The following is an 18,698-nucleotide window of genomic DNA, read 5'->3' as shown; positions in this document are numbered from 1 at the left end:
GCATGGGGTTGGGGACTATCTCCCCTGGTGTTGGCAATTCAAGACAAGCCGTGTCTTAGAGAAGTAGGATACAAGCCACATATATGATATAAAATGTCCTAGTAGCCACAGTTTTTAAAGAAAATATGGGCAAAATCAATTTTAACAATATATTTTCCTTAACCTAACAGACCCCAAATAACATTTCAACATGTAATTAATATAAAACTTACTGAGATATTTCACATTCTTTTTTTTTTTTGTACAAAGTCTTCTGTGTGTCTTGCATTTCCAGCATATCTCCGTTGGGACCAGTCCCACACATCTCAAGCACTCCACAGCAGCCATATCTGGCTCTCCTACAGACAGCACAGTTCTAGAACTTCCATAAACCCCGAGCCTGCAGGTGGAGAACAGCAAGGGTCCAGGACTTGAAATAGCCTAAAGCAGGGATAAACACGGTTTCTGCTTGGATGCGTGGACGGAGAGGCAGCCTCAGAGCTGCCTGTGAGCGACCCCGGGCGGGAAGGTCTCTCAGGTGCCCAACCTGGGGGGGAGGCCCTTATAGAACTGACCTGCAGAGCTGCGGGGTTCAAGGGTCCAGGCCCCAGTCCCTCTGGAAAGCAAGCTCCTGTCCACTTTAACTGATTTTTTGAAAGAAGGGTAGTATATTCATTTAGGAGAGAAAGCTTGGTAGACATCGATGGAGAATGTCCACTAACAGCTGCTCAGGGCCGAGGGGGTGGGCAGACAGGCAGGGGCCCCAGCTTTCATTTTGGAGTGATGAAAACGTTCTCCTTCCTGTGGTGATGCCGGCACAACGCTGCAAGTATACTAAAAACCACCCTCTGTGTGCTGTGCTTGAGTGGGTTGTATGGTCAGTGAATTATAGCTCAAGAAGGCTTTAAAAAAAAAAATTATTTATTTATTTATTTATTTAGGAGAAAGAAGGAGAAAGAACGGGGGGGGGGGGTGCAGAGGGAGAGAGAGGAAAATTGGAGCAGACTTCCCACCGGGCCTGGAACCCCAGGCCAGGCTCAATGCGACTACCCAGAGATCCTGATCTGAGCCCAAATCTAGAGTTGGTGAGCCACCCAGGCGCCCCTCAATAAGGCTATTTATTTTTAATGTATCGAACACCTACTGTGTGCCAGGCACGCTGCAGACTCAGGAGTAAATAAAGCAAAGGCCGTCCTCCACCCCATGCAGCCTGGGGAAGGAGGCAGCCCCCAGATAACCCCACACACCATCTCATGACTGCGGCGGAGGGAGCCAAAGGGAGCGGCAGGCTGCTGGAACGAGCGCCTCCGAGAGGGGGCAGCACCGAGCTAAGGTGCCCCGACCTCGAAGAGCCCCAGAAGACCAGCGCGCGGGGCAGGTGGAGCCTGGAACCGCCTTCCAGGCAGTGGGAAGAGCCGGCGCGGAGGCCCAGAGGCAGGGCGTGGCAGGGGCGAGGCAGAGACTGGCAGAAGGGAGGAGGAGGAAGTGGGGGCCTGAGCTGCAGGAGAGAGAGGCGGGGGGCGGAGGCAGAGCGGTGGGGAAGGGGTGCGTGATACTTTGAGAGTTGTTCGAGTGCGCGCCCCCCCTCCACTGTGGAGTGGTTGGGAGGGAGGCAGACGGGCGTCCGGCAGGTGGGGGAGGGGTCGCCGCACCCCGCCTCCCGCATTCCTCCTCAAAGGCGGTTCTCCGCGGGAGGGGCTGCTCGGGGACGGAACAGGAAGTCAGGTCTGTTCGAGGAGCAGCCGGCGGAGAGCCCCTGGAGGACAAAGGGGCGGGGGGAGGGTGGGCAGGCAGGTGGGACGTGGCGGGCCTGGCTCACACCTGTCGGCCTGTGGCGGCGCGGACGGGACAGGTCAGAAGGCGCGGTGGCAGCGCCCACGCCCCTGCGGCCCCAGCTGCAGCGGAGCCGGGCTGGGCCCGCGCCAGGCCGGCGGGTGGGGGCGGGAGGCGGCGTGCCCGGCCTCGGGCCCGTGACGTCAACGTTGCCATGGAGACCCCGGCTTTCCCTCCGCACGCCCTGCAGCTGCGGCGGACCCCGGGGCTGGGGCGGCTTCCGCGGGGCTGAGGGGAGCGCGGGAACGCGCCAGGGTCCTGCAGCTCTGCCCCGGAGCGCGGCCCAGCGAGACCCCGAGGGGTCCTGCCCCCCCGCAGCCTGCGCCCACCCCGTCGCCCAGACGCGGCTCCTTTCGTGCGGGCCGGGAGACGCTTTGGCACAAAAGAGCGCAAGGTCCCCCGCGGCCCTCCCCGACTGTAACAGACCGGAGGGGGCTTGCTCCGTCCGTCTCGTCGACCCCCCCCCCCCCCCCACTCCTGGCTCCAGGGTTTTGTGTCCACGAACCCCTTCCTTCCCAGAGCATGTAGTGAGGCCTTCCTGGGGTCCCCGGGTCCCCAGCGCCTGGCCCACTCCTGCGGCCCCCAGCACGACCCCGCCGCCGCCCGCTGGCCCCACCCTGAGCGCACGTAGGCAGTGGGGTTGTCTTTGTCTCTCCACCGTGCTCAGTCCCATCTTCCCTTCCAGATTCTTAAAGCCACCTTCAGGAACACAGTGTCCAGGCAAGTTGACTTCAGGTTCACCTCCGGATTCTCGCTCATTTCAGGCCTCTTCCTTCTTCCCACTTCCAAGGGGACAGCGGGGGATGAAGGCGGAAAGGGACGTCTGTCCTAGACTTGGCAGGTGTTGCCTTTGTGCCTGTTTGCTCACTGCTGCTTCTCCAGCCGGTCACGGGGGTGCTCGCGCCCGGCCCGGTATGCGCACTTGGCAAGACTGGGAGTGAGGGTCACTGCCACAGGGTCCCCCCAGGCCCCGCCCCCAGTTGCTAGTCACCTGCCTCCAGCTGCTGCTGATGTAGGGAAGAGGGTGTTAGGGTTCAACACCGAAGGCCAAGGAAGAATTCTTGAGATGTCTTTGGTGCAAAAAGGGGATTTTATTAAAGCTTGGGGACTGGGCCCTGGGGCACGAAGAGCTGCCCTGGGGTATGAGGCATGGCCCATTATAGACTTCCAAGTGGGAAGGGGGTTAGGAATAGCAGAAGTTTCTAAGGAATTTTGGAAGCAAGGTTTCCAGGACCTTGAGGGGCTAGCTGTTGTGGGAAAAGGTCATTTATTACCGTCTAATAAAACCTTAGTCATGAGACCCTTCAGATGTGTATGGGTGGGCCATAGGCTGGGGGGGGTGGTGGTGGCGGTGATTGCCAAAACATATCTTGGGGGGTTTAGAGATAAATGAAGCTCCCAAAGGAACTTTTGTATGTTAAAGTAGATTTACAGGATCCTGGTTGTGGGGGTGGGGAAGGGTCAGACTAGGATTGCCTTTTGCCCTTAGCAGTGAATAAAGACCAGACCCCTCCCTTGGGGAGTCTATGTTCTGGAGAAGTCAGGCAAGAAACAGAATTAATAAGAAAAGATGTAGTGTCTTAAAAGGATAGATGCGATGGGAAGAAAATCCAAACAGGATGGTGGAGAGAATAGAGGAAAGGTGCCCAGGGAAGGCCTCAGTGAGAAGAGGACATTTGGGTAAAGACCTGAAGGAGGAGAGGGAGGATCCAAGGGATATTTGCGGGGAAGAGCATTCCAGGCAGCGAGAACAGCCAGTGCAAAGGCCCTGAGGTCAAAGCAGCTAAGAATGTTAGAGGAAGAGGAGATGGTGCAGCCAGAGCAGAGTGAGCAAAGCAGGGAGGAGAGGACTGTCTCCTGAGTCAGCTGCCCGCTGCGTAGAGGCCGTGGGTTTTACTGATACTCTGCACTCTCGTCCTCACAGATCAGCAGGCATGCTTCCGTACCCGCCGCCAGTGGCCCCTTGCTCAGGGACCTCCTGTGCACTATGTCGTCTCAGCTCCCAAATACCCTCATGATTCCCACTTTGTAGATGAGAAAACTGAGGGATGAGATGGCATTCATCTGGAAAAAGGTATGTGTTGGGGGAGGGCCTGGGCCTCTCTAATGTTCTCAGAGAGGAGACCACGAGGCCTGTCATAAGAAGGGAACCGGCTTTTCTGTGTTCTACTCGGCCTCCAGAAAAGCCCAAATCTCGGGGTCACAGGCTCCTCCAGACGGGGGCAGGAGGTTCTGCTGTCCCCAGTCTTCCTTCCCTAGGCTGATGGCCCTCAGTCCTGGCCAGCAGCCATAGAATCGGCACCCCTGCCCCCGGTGTGGGGGCGTCAGTTGAGAGAATGAGGTTTTTCCTACCCGGCAGGCCCAAAGGATTGTGGGAGGATTCGGGGTGGTTCTCAGCAGGACAAAAGGAGGCTGGATGGGCTTTGGGTGGGGAACCGACTTCGACCTTTGAGGGAGGGTGGCAGCCTCCTGACCGACCCCCTAAGTCCCTTGGCCTATCTCAGCAAGTCCCATAGAACTGAGGTCTAGAAAACGTTTCCTCGCTCGTGCGACAGATATTTTCATGGGTCTGTTGTCCTGTGAGGAGCAGGTGGAGGGCGGCGGGCCGGCCGGCTGGGTGAGGACATGATGAATGAAGGAGCAGACGGGGGGATGGATTTGTGGCTGGACGGACAGGTGCGCGAGGAGATGGGTAGCTGAGTCGGTGGTGGCTGAATGGGTGGCCATAGAAAGGATGAGTGGATGGTTTAGTGACTCATGAGTGGCTGTATTAAGTATCTCCTACAGTGTAAAAATTCGCCCCAAAATGTAGTGGCTGGGAACGGCAAACAGGCATCTCACTGTTTCTGTGGGGCGGGAACTCAGGAGGGGCTCAGCTGGGTGGTTCTTGCTCAGGACTCCCATGAGGCGGCCGTCGGGACAGCCGCCGGGGTCTCGGTCTCATCTGAAGGCATCCTGGGCTGCGATGGCGTCCCACACCGCGGTTGGCCGAAGGCCTCAGTTTCTCCTCCCCTGGTTCTCCAGAAGCCTACTTAAAGTGTTCTCATGACGTGGCTCTTTCTACAGTGAGTGATCAGAGAGCGACCAAAGCCGAAACTATGGGGACCTCTATCACTAAGGTCTCCGATGTCCCCCACTGCCATTTCTGCTGTTCTCCATTTTATTACCGGCAAGTCACTGACATCAGCCCACACTCAGGGGAGGCAAATTAGGACCCGCCGCTGGAAGGAAGAGCATCTGAGAATTTGTGGACAGATTTTTAAAACCGTGGCAACAGATAAAGGGATGGTGTCCCTACTGTTCTTCCATGATGCCGGGATCTTAGCATGATCTCAGCCCGCAGCCCACTTGTGAAATTCACCCGGGATGCTTCTAGATGCGCCCCGAGCCGGGGCGCCAACCCCAGGCCCTCTTAAGGACTTGCTCTGAGCAGAGACTGGACATTTGTGGGTTTGTTTTGTGGAATGATCTTAAACTATAGCCATAACATTTCTGTTTCAGTGCATTTTGTTACTGTGGTAAAACGTGCACGTTGTAAAATAGGCCATTTTAGCTGCTTTCGAAGGTGTGGCTCCATGGCAGTGGGTTTATTCAGGTGGTGGACCCCTCCCCTCCAGAAATGTTCATTTTCTGAAACTGAAGCCCTGCCCCTTCAACCCCCACTCCCCATCCCACCCTCCCCAGCCCACAGCGAGGCCGTGTTCCGTCTCTCCAAGTTCCCCCCGCTCTAGACCCAGCAGCGTGGAACCCCGGGGCGTCGGGCTTGATTGACTTAGCACTGTGATGTCATTGTAGGCACATCAGAGCTTCATTCCTCTTGCGGCTGAATAACCTTCCCTTGTCCGTATGGACCCCGTTTTGTTTATCCATTGTCTGTCGGTGGGTGTTGAGACAGTATCCACGTTGGTATTTTCAAGGCTCCCAGGTGATTTTTTTTTTTAAGATTTTTATTTATTTATTTGACAGACAAAGATCACAAGTAGGCAGAGAGGCAGGCAGAGAGGGGGAGGGGAAGCAGGCTCCCTGCTGAGCAGAGAGCCTGATGCGGGGCTCGATCCTAGGATCCTGGGATCATAACCCACTGAGCCACCCAGGGGCTCCTCCCAGGTGATTCTAATGAGCTACCAGGGATGGAAAAACAAGGCCTTAGACCAGTGCCTCGCAGTCCTGGTTGCACGTGCCAATTACCTGGTAACTGTTCAAAAAATACGAACGCCCCGTGAGCCTGGCCGACCCCCTGGATTAGGATCTCTGGCTGGGGGACCCAGGAGTCTGTAAGAATAACCAATTCCTTCCCCTAGAACGCCGTGGGGGGGGTGGGGGGGCGGTGCGGACTCATTGCCAAGCCTCTGCCGCCCCCTGGTGGCAGCACCTGGGATACTCCCTTCCCCGGGACTCGCCTTCCTGCTCCTAAGGAGCCCAGAAGGGCCAGGCCCCATGCCATTCCCTGGGGGTCTGGGAATCCTGTGAGGCTCTACTGGGCTCCACTCCCCCCACTATTTCCTGGGTTCCGTGTCTAGAGGAACAGCGGAGTCTATTAGAGAGGAGAAGACACAGACGAGTGGAGGACTCCTCTTTGCTGCTTGCCGGCTGCATGACCTTGACCAAGCCGGTTCACCCGTGCTGGGGGGACCACAGCTGCGTCCGGATGAGTCCCTGACATCACAGCTACGGGTGTCACTTGTGCTCTGGGGAGCACCTGGAATTTCTCAGCCTCGGCGCTGCTGACATTTCCGTAGGATTAATCCCCCTGGTGGAGACCCCCCCGCACGGGAGGGTTTGGAACAGCGCACCTGGCCTCATCCCACGACACAACAATGGAAACCCCCAGTTCTGACAACCAAAACTGTTTCCAGATACGACAGATGTCCCCTGGGTATAGGGTTGCCAGACCAAAAGGGGCAGGTTTCCCGGTGACATTTGAGTTTCAGATAAGCGACTCATACCTTTTTGGTCTAATCATTGTCCCAAAGATTGCATTTTTCTTTGCTAAATCCAGAAACCCTACAAAACCACCTCAGTTGAGAGCCACTGCCCCAGGCGTGTGTGACGCCTGCCCGAGGCGAAGCCACCAGATGGAGAAGGTGCGGCGGGAGGGCGCTGGCCTGGCCCGGTCCGGGCGGGCCCAGACATGGTGAGTGACGTGGGCCTTGGAAAAACGGTGGTCGTGGGAGAGGAAGCAGGGTTCACAGTTGGACCAAGTCCCTCCGGGGGCTCAGAGCCACCAGTGTGCTGGGGGCAGGGGACACCTTGTTTTCCCAGCACCTGCGGACAGGGCAGTTTGTGGCCAACCGCAAGCTGGAGCAGTTCATCCCCAACTTTTCCCCTGAGAGAACCCTCAGTGCGGGGGAGTCAGGCCCAACTTGCTCATTTGCAAGAGGAAGAAGCAGGCCCAGAGAGGGGCAGTGACTGGCCCCAAGTCACACAGCCAGCTTATGGCAGTGACAAAGCAGGCATCTGGCTCTTCCAGCCAGGACTCTTGCCCCCAGGGCGGAGCCTGGGGATGTCCTCAACGCAGGGTAAGTCCTCCAGGAGCTCCCAGCATTTTCCCGATGCGGAGGCACTGAAGGCTGGGCCACCTGCGGTCCCAGCTGCTCTCCGTACTACTCCAGGAGACTGCCGGGCCCCTTCTGGGGCTGCCCCTGTCGGGACCATCTCTCCTCATTGTCTGATGCGGCGAGGCGAGGCGACATGAGGAAGTGGTACAGTGTTGGTACTTGGAGCCAGACTGTCTGGGGCCAAATGCGAGCTCTGCCCCTCCCTAACTGTGACCTGAGGCGCCCTGTGCCTCAGCTTCTTCATCTGTAAAGTGGGAGTGATGGAAATCATGCCTATTTTGTAAGGTTATTAGAAGGATTTGATGAATTAACAAGAAGGAGTACTTAGAACTGTGTGGCAGATAGTAAGGTTTACTGCTTATCCTACACGTTTTCATTCTTCTGGTAACCTCAACGCTTCTCCCCTGGGAGCTGACTCAGTGGGGCTATCAATCATAGTCACCAACCCTGCCCTGCCCTCAGGGGCCTGTGAGTCACTGCACCCTACTGCCCAGTCACTGGGTTGATGAGTAAGACAACCCTCATGAGGGTCTGTTGAGTCCCTGGATCTAGCCTGACCTGAAGGTAGTTCCCAATAGGTGAGACAATAAATTCTCCATTTTGCTTAAGCAAGTTTGAAAAGGGTTCTGATCCATGTATCCTCTTTGCTACATAGAGCAAGGGAGGTCCCCCCGAGGCAGCCCCCTTCTCCCATGTACCAGGCCTCTCAGCCTTGGCTTTGATCCAGCCCTGCACTAGGCCAGTGACCCATTCTCAGGGAGTCAGAGGGTGGTTCTCTGTTTGAGCCATGATTGGAGCTCACAACAAGAGGAAACAAACTCAGGGTTTGGGGGGCGCCTGGTGGCTCAGTCGTTTAAGAGGTTAAGCGTCTGCCTTCGGCTCAGGCCATGCTCTTGGGGTCTTGGATGAAGTCCCGAGTTGGGCTCCCCACTCAGCGGAGAGTCTGTTTCTCCCCTCCTCCTGCTTGTGCTCTCTCTGGCTGTCTCTCTCTCAAATAAAAAAATAAAATCTTAAAAAAAAAAAAAAAAGAGGAAACAAATATGTATAAAGTGCCTCAATGTGCCACATATGGTGCTGGGGCTTTGTTACTCGAGGTGTATTTTACAGGTGAGGCAGTGGTGGTTCAGAGAGGTTGTCGGACTTGCCCAAGCCACACAGCCTGGAGGAAGAATCACTTCAGTGCGAGCCCAGGTAGTCTGGCCCCAAAGCAGCTGTACTTCCCCCTGCACCACACGCCTTATTACCTGCAGTGGGGGCGGTGGGGGGGGGGGGGGGTTGTTCTCTTAAAACGTTTTTTAATTGTAAAAATACACAACATAAAATGTACCATGGCAGGGGTTTAAGTCAGTATCGTCCTTCTCAGCTAAAAAATGACCTAGAGAGTTAATTACTCCAAGCGGACTGGTGTCCTGGGAAACAGAGGTGCGGTCCCATTCATTCACTCGACACATATTTACTGAGCCCCTAGTAGGTGCCAGACCATCTTCGAGGCAGGGCCCAGTTTTAAGGTCAGACAAGAGGGCCCCAGGGCTGAGTGCTTCAAGCTGAGCTCCTTCTCACGGGGCTGACCCTCACCTGCACAGCCCCAGGAGGGTTAACCACCTTAAGTCCTGTGCCCAGGAGCCTACCTTGGCCCCTCTGGATCACTGTATTCCAGCGAAGTCCTGGCCAAAGAGCAGGTTCAAGATCAAGGAGAGGGTTTTTTTTTTTTTTTTAAAGACTTTATTCATTTATTCAAGGGAGAGAGAGCATGAGTAGGGGGAGGTGCAGAGGGAGAGGGAGAAGCAGGCTCCCAGCTGAGAGGGAGCCCAACACGGGGCTTGATCCCAGGACCCTGGGATCATGACCCCAGCAGAAAGCAGACGCCCAGCTGACTGAGCCACCCAGGAGCCCCTCAAGGAGAGTTTAGATAAATGGCAGAGTCCCAGTCCAGCCAGTGAAGGAACTCCCAGACAGAAATGATTCTGTCCACAAAGTGTCTGGGGGACACTTAACCCAGTGATGTACAATGTGCCTAATCACTGCTTTGGGGGGCCCCGGTGGAGAGAGCAGGGTCAGACAAACACCAGGACATGCAAGCGCCGCATGGCTATCTATGGGCAGTGTTCAGGACCACCTCTCTTGGGAGGTGATGTTTAAGCTGGCCCGCCCCTCAGAGGCCCAGAGCCCACCAGTAGCCTCCCCCCAACTTTCTAAATTTTCAGTCAGTGGCTTCCTTTGCTCCTCTAGCCCTGGGGGTAGAAGCCGCTTTGTGTCACTAGGAACCCATGACCCTTCTTTGCATTCGCGCAGTTGAAAGAACCGGGGTGCTTTCTTTCCCGGGTCGCACTCTGAATGACACGGGAACAGCCGTAAGCCATGCAAAGAGCAGAAGTTAGCGCAGTCCGGGCACCTCTCTGGCCAAAGGGCATGAGGTTGGAGGGAGCAAGGCACATTCCAGGAGCCAGGCTGGAGGGGATTCATGGGGTGAGGAGTGGAATAAGGTGAAATTGGACAGGTCGGCTCTCACGGGACACCACGAGGCGTCTGAAGGGGATCCCTAGAGCAAGGGGGAGCCGAGGAATGGGAAGCGGCTGAGTGATCTAACTTTCAGGGGCTGCCCTGGCTCCAGCGAGCCCGCCTCGCTGGAGGGGGCAACACCGGGTAGGAACGACACAGCCGATTAGAGGGGCTTCCTTTCTTCCTTTTTCTTTCCTGCTTGGAAGGGAGCAGGGGTCTCAGGCAGGCAACGCGGTGTCACAGTGTGGAGGACAGACTCTCAGGGGCCTTAGAACTGTGAGTGCCAGGATCCTAAGGGAACTCTGCTAACCCCAACGTGGGCCAGAGTCTCAACCGCGGGCTCCGGGGGCGTTGCCCCCACTAACACTGCCAGCCTGCTGGCTAAAGGGAGGCGGAAAGTGATTTCGCCCCCACCCCCCCGGTGTCTCCTGGCTTATAGATGTGACATCTGTTCCCACCACACGCCTTTGAGCCCCAAGCGGCTCCTCGCCCTGCACAGAGACCGCAACCCCCAGGAAACGCCGGGGCCGGAAGCGGAAGTGAGCCGTGTGGGCGCACTCTGTTCTGGGAAATGTAGTCCGCAGAGGCCGGAAGAGTCCGTGAGAGCGATGCATTTTGGGGAGAGTAGTTTTCAAGGGATCTGAGAACTCGTGGCGGTGGCCGAGGTGAGTCACCCTCACCAAAGGCGGTGGTGGTTGGGGGTTAACAATTTTTAGATTTGGAGTGAATTTGTAGGTTTTGTTTCTGTCTGTCCCAACCACCAACACCCAAGGGGGCTGGAGCATAAAACCTGTACATGCTTCTGTGACGCCAGTCAGGCCTGAGTCAGTTATTCCTCAATCGGAGGAGTGAACCGGCTGTAACCTCCCGGAACCTCAGTTTCCTTATCTGCAAAATGGGCAAATTAGTAGTGTTTCCTCGGCAGGCTTGATAAGACCCACCAAGCAACTAAAAAGGCGCTTAACACACCTTTCTTGCTTAACCAATCCCTCCTCCCTTTTGAATCAGACCTCACAGAGCACAGGGATGTTTTTTGCAACCCAGAGCAAGCATGGTGCTCCAGGGGCACTGGATGGAGGAGCCTGGGTGGCTCAGTGGGTTAAGCCTCTGATTGCAGCTCAGGTCATGGTCTAAGGGTCCTGGGATCGAACCCCAGGGCAGGCTCCCTGCTCAGCCAGGAGTCTGCATCTCTCTCTCTCTCTCTCTCTCTCTGCCCCTCTCCCCTCTCCTGTGCGCGAGCTCTCTCTGTCTCTCCCAAATAGATAAATAAAATATTTTTTTTAAAAAATCGTGCTCCTCTAGAGCACTTGGGACTTTGTCTTTGGAAAGTAGGATTTCTTTTTTCTTTTTTTTTAAGATTTTATTTATTTATTTGACAGACAGAGATCACAAGTAGGTAGAGAGACAGGCAGAGAGAGAGGGAGGAAGCAGGCTCCCCGCTGAGCAGGGAGCCCGATGCGGGGCTCGATCCCAGGACCCTGGGACCATGACCTGAGCCGAAGGCAGAGGCCTTAACCCACTGAGCCACCCAGGCGCCCCGGAAAGTAGGATTTCTTGCCAGTTCCAGGGGGACATGTAAGGAAATGTAAGGCAAATCTTCTCACCCAGAGTCCTGACGAGGATGTGTGACCTTACTAGCTAGGGCACGGTGAGACGCAAGTTAACAAATAGGACGGCCTTCTGGGGCGAGTGTCCTCACCCAGTATTAGTGGGAGTAGTAATGAATGTATCCTTTATAAAGGGGAGTCTGTGTAGGTGCAGGGATCCCACTGGTAAGTATTTATCCTACACACACTGGACAGTTTCAAAATGACAAAAGTTTCAGAATATTCACTGCAGCATTGTTTATGAAACATGATTGGAAACCATGTTTTCCTCTATGGGTAAAGGACAAGTTACGTAAATTGTAGTGCCCTGGGATACTATGTGCCTTAGTAATAATGAGCTGTAATGCCACCCTCACAGTCCTGCCCAAAAAAAAAAAAAAATGCTTAGGAAACTGTCAGAGAAACCCAGACGGAGGGATATTTTGCAAAACTGTCCTAGACCTTCAAAAATGTTGATGGTGGTAAAAGACAAAATAAGCTGAGAGATTGAACGAGATTAAACAGACACGGCAGTTAAATGCACTGAGCAATCCTTCGTTGGAATCTGGATTCTTAAAAATGACATTTTGGACACCTGGGGAAATTCGATTGTGGGCTGTCTATTAGATAATAGCATTGTATCGGTGTTGACGTTCCTGAGTGTGATTACTGTATGGTGGTTATGCGGGAGAATGTCCTTCTTAGTAGATAGCTGCTGATCGAACTCTGGGCTCGCTCTTGGAAAGTTTAGAAAGAAAAGAGAAACAGAGCAAAGGTGGCGTGTATTAATAATTGGCGAATCCAAGTTTAAAACTGTGGGTGCTCATGTTCCTCTTCTTGCAACTTTTTTATAGTATTGAAACTTTCAAAGTAAAAAGTGGGCATAAAACACACACACACACACACACACAAACGAGGAAGCTCCTTATGCACTGATGGGGGAAAAGCTTCAAGAAACACTGGCAGCCTTTTGTTTGTTCGTTTGTTTGTTTGTTTTAGGCAAGGTGCAGAGGCAAAAATGCACAAAACACCCAGAGAGAACACAAGAAAGAGATGACAAAGGCTGCCGGGAAAGTCTTGCTTTTCTTTCTTACCCTTTTAGACCCTTTGAATTTTGTATCATGTCCATGTATAACATGTTCAGATTAAAAAAAATAATAATAATAACTTCGAAGAAGACTATTTCTGGGAAAGCACTTGTGGTCAGAAAACCCCAGACTGGGCTCCCCTACTCCCCAGCTGTAGACCTGTTGGGAAACCCAAAACAGAAGGAAGGAAAACCAGTTACTTTCACATCCTTTCCGACATCTGCCCCTCATCACAATCCAGTGAGGCAGGTTTTAGTGGACCCATTTTATAGATTAGGAAAACTGAGGACCAGAGAGTCTTAGCAACTTGTCTGAAGGCAGACAAGTAAAGTGAGACACTCTTAGAGCTGAGATGGAAACTGAGACATTCCCGATGGCCCAGCCTGGCTCCTTCCTCCCTGCAGGTGACCTCTCCAAGTTCTGAGGGTTGGAAACGGCGGGAGAGGGTCCAGGGTGGAAGGGCATGGGTGTGGCTGACTTCCAGGCGCTGGGTGCTCACTGAAGCTCAGCCCAGCTGCCTTCCCGTCGTTGAGTTTACAGGGGGCTCTCCAGGCAGGAAACAGAAGTCAACGCTGAGCACCCAAAACATGGGTCTGATTTACATGTTCACGCGCAACTGGTTTGGGGGTTTATTTGGGGGACCAAGAGTTAACTCAGCCAAAGAGCCTCTTCCCCGAGCCCATCTGGCTTGCTTTTTAACCATCTCTGTCATCTTAAATCTTTAACAAAGTGGCTTTTTAAATTTAAAAAAATAATAAAGTAATAGAGGATATTGTTATGAGGTCAAAAAGTAGAGTATTGGAAGGGCACTTGGACATTTCCGTCAAATTTTAAAACATACGTTTATGTTTCGATATGTGATCCGGCATTTACAATGGAAAACAATTATTTTTCTGTGAATATTCTCACCCAAGTATTCAAAGATACGTAGGGAAAAAAGTGCTGCTTATAAGAGAAACAAAGGCACAGAACCGTAAACAACCAGTCAATGAACACAACCAAGACCAATGAAGTTTGCTGAATTTGCTGACCTTGAAAGGTGCCTCTACTATATTGTTAAACAAGCAGATTATTTGATTCAAATGTTAAAAGAGCATTTCATTTTAATTTCTTTGAAGAATAGTGAGGTTGACTATCTTTTCCTTTTTTTTTTAAATTGGCCAATGGTGTTTCCTCTTAAGTGAATTTCTAAAATATTACTGTCCCTTGGTCTTTTGTTGCACGAAATGGGTGTAAACTTCTGGTACCATGTCTCTAAGAGTTTCTATTTACATTTCCAGTGCTTCCTTGGGGGGTGGGCGAGATTTTGGAAAAGAGGTTGCTGAACTTGAAACAGAAGACAGTCTCCGTCTTAATAGAACCAGTTACCCTGTGACTTGAAGGGCTCTGAGGAAGAAAGGAGCCTCCTGCCCAAAGCATTGCTCCCATTTCTTCCTTTCTTTCATTTCTAGGACCTTCCCACAAAGCATCCTGTTTGCTTCTTGGCGGATAGTTTGGAAGTGGAGGTGGAAGTACCCTTTGAAAGAGGGAGGAGTGGGAACAGAGATCCGTTGCCAAGTCTGGAGGGAGTGAGGTGGGTGAGGGGCCCAGGGGAGACCCTAAAAGGAAAAGATTCAGGAGGCAATCACGCTCGGGCTCCCACCCAAGGCCCCTTGCCTGCCTCACTCACGTCCCAGCCCAGCTGACTGCTTCCTTTTTTTTTTTTTTTTTTTTAAGATTTTATTTATTTATTGGACAGACAGAGATCACAAGAAGGCAGAGAGGCAGGCAGAGAGAGAGAGAGAGAAGCAGGCTCCCCACTGAGCAAAGAGCCCGATGTGGGGCTCGATCCCAGGACCCTGAGATCATGACCGGAGCCGAAGGCAGAGGCTTAACCCACTGAGCCACCCAGGCACCCCCCAGCTGACTGCTTCTTGACGATAGAACATGAGATCGGCCAACAGCCTCTTGTACCATAAGGCTAGAACGGTCGCGGATATCCTTCAGAGCTAGACTGGAACCCGTGGTGACAACAGACAGATAACGGGACATCTGCTGCGTGGGAGGCAGCAGAGTTCTGGCTCAGCCCCTGAGATAGTGTCCCTGACCCTTCATGCTGTGCTGTTGTGAGGTGGGGCTACTTCCTTCCCTGGAGGTGTTTGAGAATCAGACTCTGCCTTGAAGAGAGTTCCGAGTGGACCTCTGGGGAGATGGGGATCACCCCATCATCAAATCCATTTTGTCCTTAAGGTTTTCAGGTTCTCTTTCCATTTGCAGTAGGAATGGAAAACCATAGCCGGTTTTCTCTGGATGTAGCCTGGGCCCAGCCTCCACCTGCTGCCAGCCCACCGCGGGCCGCAGGGCCTCTGAGATCAGCCCTGGCATGAGAGTAACTGTCATTTATCAAACACATCTGCCAAGGGGGCATTGCCTTTCGCGATCAACATCTCATGCCTCACTGAGCCCTCACCGGTCTTTAGAGGCGAGGACTTGGTTGTCTCCACATTCCAGATGAGGACAGTGGGGCCCAGAGAAGGTGAGCAACCTGGCCAGAGGCGGGATTTGAACCCACAACTCCAGAGGCCACATTCTTCACCGTGATGTCCTGCTCCTCCATTTCCCATGAACTCTGAGCTTGCTGAGTGCTGGCCACTAGATTGGGGCCTCCCACTGTCCCGTGGACCTCGGGGATCCCCAAGGCTGAAGGCCTGGAGGCCCCCAGAATTCTAGAGAGTTTTCAGGAGGTCACTGTGGGGTTAAAGCAGGTTCTATTTTCCCCCGACTTCCTTGGGTGGGAGGTTCCCAGAAGTACTGGGCCAGCTCGGTGGCGGCCCCTTTTCCTGCGAGGGGAGGGGGTGATAGGAGTTGGGACACGTCCTCTTTGAAGGTTCTCTCTTGCTGCTCTGACCACTTCCTCTTTTCCCTGGGGCGGAGGCCGCTGTGTCGGCCCTAATGGCAGCCATCCCTGCGGCGCCCGGGGAGGTCTCTGCGTCTCTCCTGGAAGGGCGAAGAGCCCTTTTCCACCTGGACTTCCATCCCCACCCCTCCAGGCCCTCCCCTGAGCCCCCAAGAGCAGCGAGTGGGCTCCCTGACTCTCCCTCAGCCAGACTGAAAACACTGCCCACCCCCCATGGCTGCCCACCCTCCTTTCAGGCTCCATGGGGGCTGAAACTGCCTCCAGAAACTTCCATGGAGGACATGGCCCAAATGCATGACTCCTGAATTCCAGCCAGACCCCTCTGGTTGCCCAGGGAGGTGAGGACCCCCGCCCTGGGTAAACGCTCTGCCTAGCCCTGGCCATCTCAGCTATGAGTGCCCCCGGTGGGCCGAGGAGCTGCGGCCTGGGCAGAAGATGGGCTTTAAGAAACGTGCGCTTGGTCAGGTTGCTTTTCTTCTTGGACCTCAGTTTCCCCATCCATGCAATGGGCACAAAGAAGATGGCTTCCAGAGGCTGCGGAAATAAACGCGGTGCTGTATGTGTCGTGCTAGGCAGAGAGCCTGGGACACAGCAAGGGTTTAGGGCCTTGCCTGTGCCCAGCAGAGCCTGCAGCGGGTCTGAGCCACCCTGGGCGCCGCCCTCTCCCCCAGGCCCTGCTGAGGGAGCCCAGTCACAGCTCCGCCGGTCTGTTCTCCACCTCCGCCTGTCCCAGCGTCCCTCGCTTCCCTCCCGTAGCAGGTACAGCCCTCAAGCTCAGCTTGACAGGGAGTGTGACCTCTGCTCTGTGGCTTGTAGCTTCCCCAGCCCCTCTGGCCAGTTGGGTCAGTTGGGCCAGTCCCTGTTGGGGCGCGCCCAGACCGGCACTGTCCCGAAGCCCTGGGTCAAGGTTTGTTTCACTGTGGTAAGAGACGTGTAACATAAAATGAACCATCTTTAACCATTAAGCATACAGTTCGTGGCTTTAAGGATGCTCACACCGTTGTGCAACCGTCTCCATCCTCCACCTCCAGAACTTTCTCATCTTCCTGGACTGAAAGTCCGTCCTCGTTCAGCACAAATCCCCACCCCTGGCCCCAGCCCCAGCAGCCACGCTTTCTCTGCTTTCTGTCTTGACCCATCGGACCGCCCTCCGTGCCTTCTATGTGGAATCCTATACTCTTGGCCTTTCTGTGACTGGTTTGTTTCAATTAGCATAACGTCCTGAAGGTTCCTCCCTGTTGGAGCATGGGTCAGAATCCCCATCCTTTCTCTGTTTGAGTATCGTCTCCTTCTCTGTTGAGACCAAGTTGTGCTGATTCGCCTAACCATCGGGGGACCCCTGGCTGGCTCGCACATCCTGGCTGTCGTGAACAATGTGTGAGCCACACACATGGGTGTGCAAATGTCTGTCTGAGACATTTTTCAGTTCTTTGGGGTGTATACCTAGACGTGGAGTTTCTAGATCATGTGGAGATTATGTTCAACCTTTTTGAGGAACTGCCCAAAGTCTTGGGGTTTCAAGTAGGACACAGGCACTGGGGAAGCCCCTCAGGCCACACCGTGACAGGGAGAAAAGAAAATCAGGAGCTAGACATCATGGGTTCAAATCCTGGTTCTGCCACTTCCCGAGGGGGTGACCTTGCGCGGGTCACTTACCCTCTGTGCATCAGTGTCTCAGCTGTACTGTGGGACGGGCGCAGCAGCTGCCTTGTGGGGCTGAGGTGGTGGGAAGAGCATGTCCTTAGAACGGTGCCTGGCACCCCAGAAGCTCTGGTAACTGTTTGCTCCGTGTTCTTCTAGGGATCTGATCCTTCCACCTCGCTGCTTCCAGCCTGGCCCTCCCCCAGCCTGGTCCCTCCATAGAGCATCCTTTTGGAGTCAACCCTCTTCCCTCCCCAGGACTCTGATTTCTTCCCCCCCCTTTCCCAGGTCCCTGGGACTGTGTCTTCAATGAGGGAGTTTCTCTTTCCCTGTCCATGGTTATCCTCTTGGGGAAAAAAAGATCAGGAAGCAATGTCTCCGACTAACTCTGGGAGGGCCTGAGCCCAGATCGGAGGGGAAACCAAGGCTGATCGATGGTCATGGGCACCGGCGAAGAGGAGCCATTTCTTCCTTTGACCGTGATCATGCCATTCTCCCGTGGCCAAGTTCAGTCTGGGTCCTGAGTTTGGGGAGGGGTGAGGAGAGCTGGGAGGGTCCATGAGGACCGCCCACAGGCATGATTACAGGGACGGGGAGGAGGCTCTGTGGACTGAGATGAAAGGAGCAGTGGCTTGGCACTTTCCTCTCGAGGAGAGCGCCAGCTGGAGGGTTCCGGTTAGTGGGGTCTGATTACCCCTGGCCCTAGGCCAGCAGCCAGAGCTCCATGGCTGGGACTAGGACAGTCCCAGCTCTGGTGGAGACCCAGCTGGTGTGCGGGTACAGCCTGGCCAGCTTGCCTGGTCTGGGTCCCCGGCATATCCGCCCCCCTTCCCCGGGGGAGCTGCTTCTGCTGGCCCTGGTGATTCCAAGAGAAAGGTCAAGGCAAGACCTGGCAGGCTGAGGGCTTTGGTCCTTAGAGACCCTGCCTGGAGGTTGACCCTCGTCAACGAGGTTCGCTTCTGGATTTTGCCTCCTCCACCTGGGACAGGATAGGACAGAGAAGCCTCCGGGATGCCCCCCACCCCACACCCCTTCCCATTCTCTTCCTTTCCCATCCTCTTTCTTTTCCTATTTTGTCTTCTCTGTTCCTTTCCACATACCAGGTTGTAGGTGATGTGGAAATTCACAAAGCAGTGCACTTCTCTTCACAGTTTATAAACATCCAGAGCCTGGTAAGGAACCAGCACTCAATTTCACTCAAGTCGGCCTTAGTGAAGGACTTTCTGCTTGGCCCTGTGGCAGAGCTCACGAACGGGGACCACACCTCCTGCCGTTTCTCCGCAGTGTTGTCAAAACCAGGCCTGTCTCTGATATTTGCCGATGTCCACAAAGGGGCACTAATATCTGTTCTGGGACATTAGATAAAACGTGCCACGAAGATTAAGTAGAATAACATGTAGAAAATGCCTGGCGCATCATAGTCGTTAAAAAAAAATAGTTACCATTATTTTTTTATTTTTTAAAATAATGATTGTATAAAAAGGGAGGACAGTGGTTCTTTGTTTTGTTTTAAAGATTTTATTTTTTTATCGAGAGAAAAAGAGCATGAGCAGGGGGAGGAAGAGAGCGAGGGCAGAGAATCTCGAGCCGACTCTGTACTGAGCTTGGAGCCTGACGC

General features: G+C 54.0%; 1 long non-coding RNA gene across 1 annotated transcript in view; it reads left to right on the top strand.

Annotated features, from left to right (window-relative positions):
• The first annotated feature begins 2,506 nt into the window (after positions 1–2,506).
• Positions 2,507–18,698, top strand: part of LOC123931259 — a 17,633-nt gene continuing 1,441 nt past the window's right edge. The window contains exons 1-3 of the long non-coding RNA XR_006816247.1: positions 2,507–2,724; positions 3,737–3,886; positions 6,812–6,946. This is a non-coding gene — a long non-coding RNA (uncharacterized LOC123931259). The remainder of the gene's footprint in view (positions 2,725–3,736; positions 3,887–6,811; positions 6,947–18,698) is intronic.

This window comes from Meles meles, chromosome 19, assembly GCF_922984935.1.
Source record: "Meles meles chromosome 19, mMelMel3.1 paternal haplotype, whole genome shotgun sequence".
In the NCBI taxonomy this organism is placed as follows: Eukaryota; Metazoa; Chordata; class Mammalia; order Carnivora; family Mustelidae; genus Meles; species Meles meles.
This window is presented reverse-complemented; position numbering and strand designations above follow the sequence as displayed.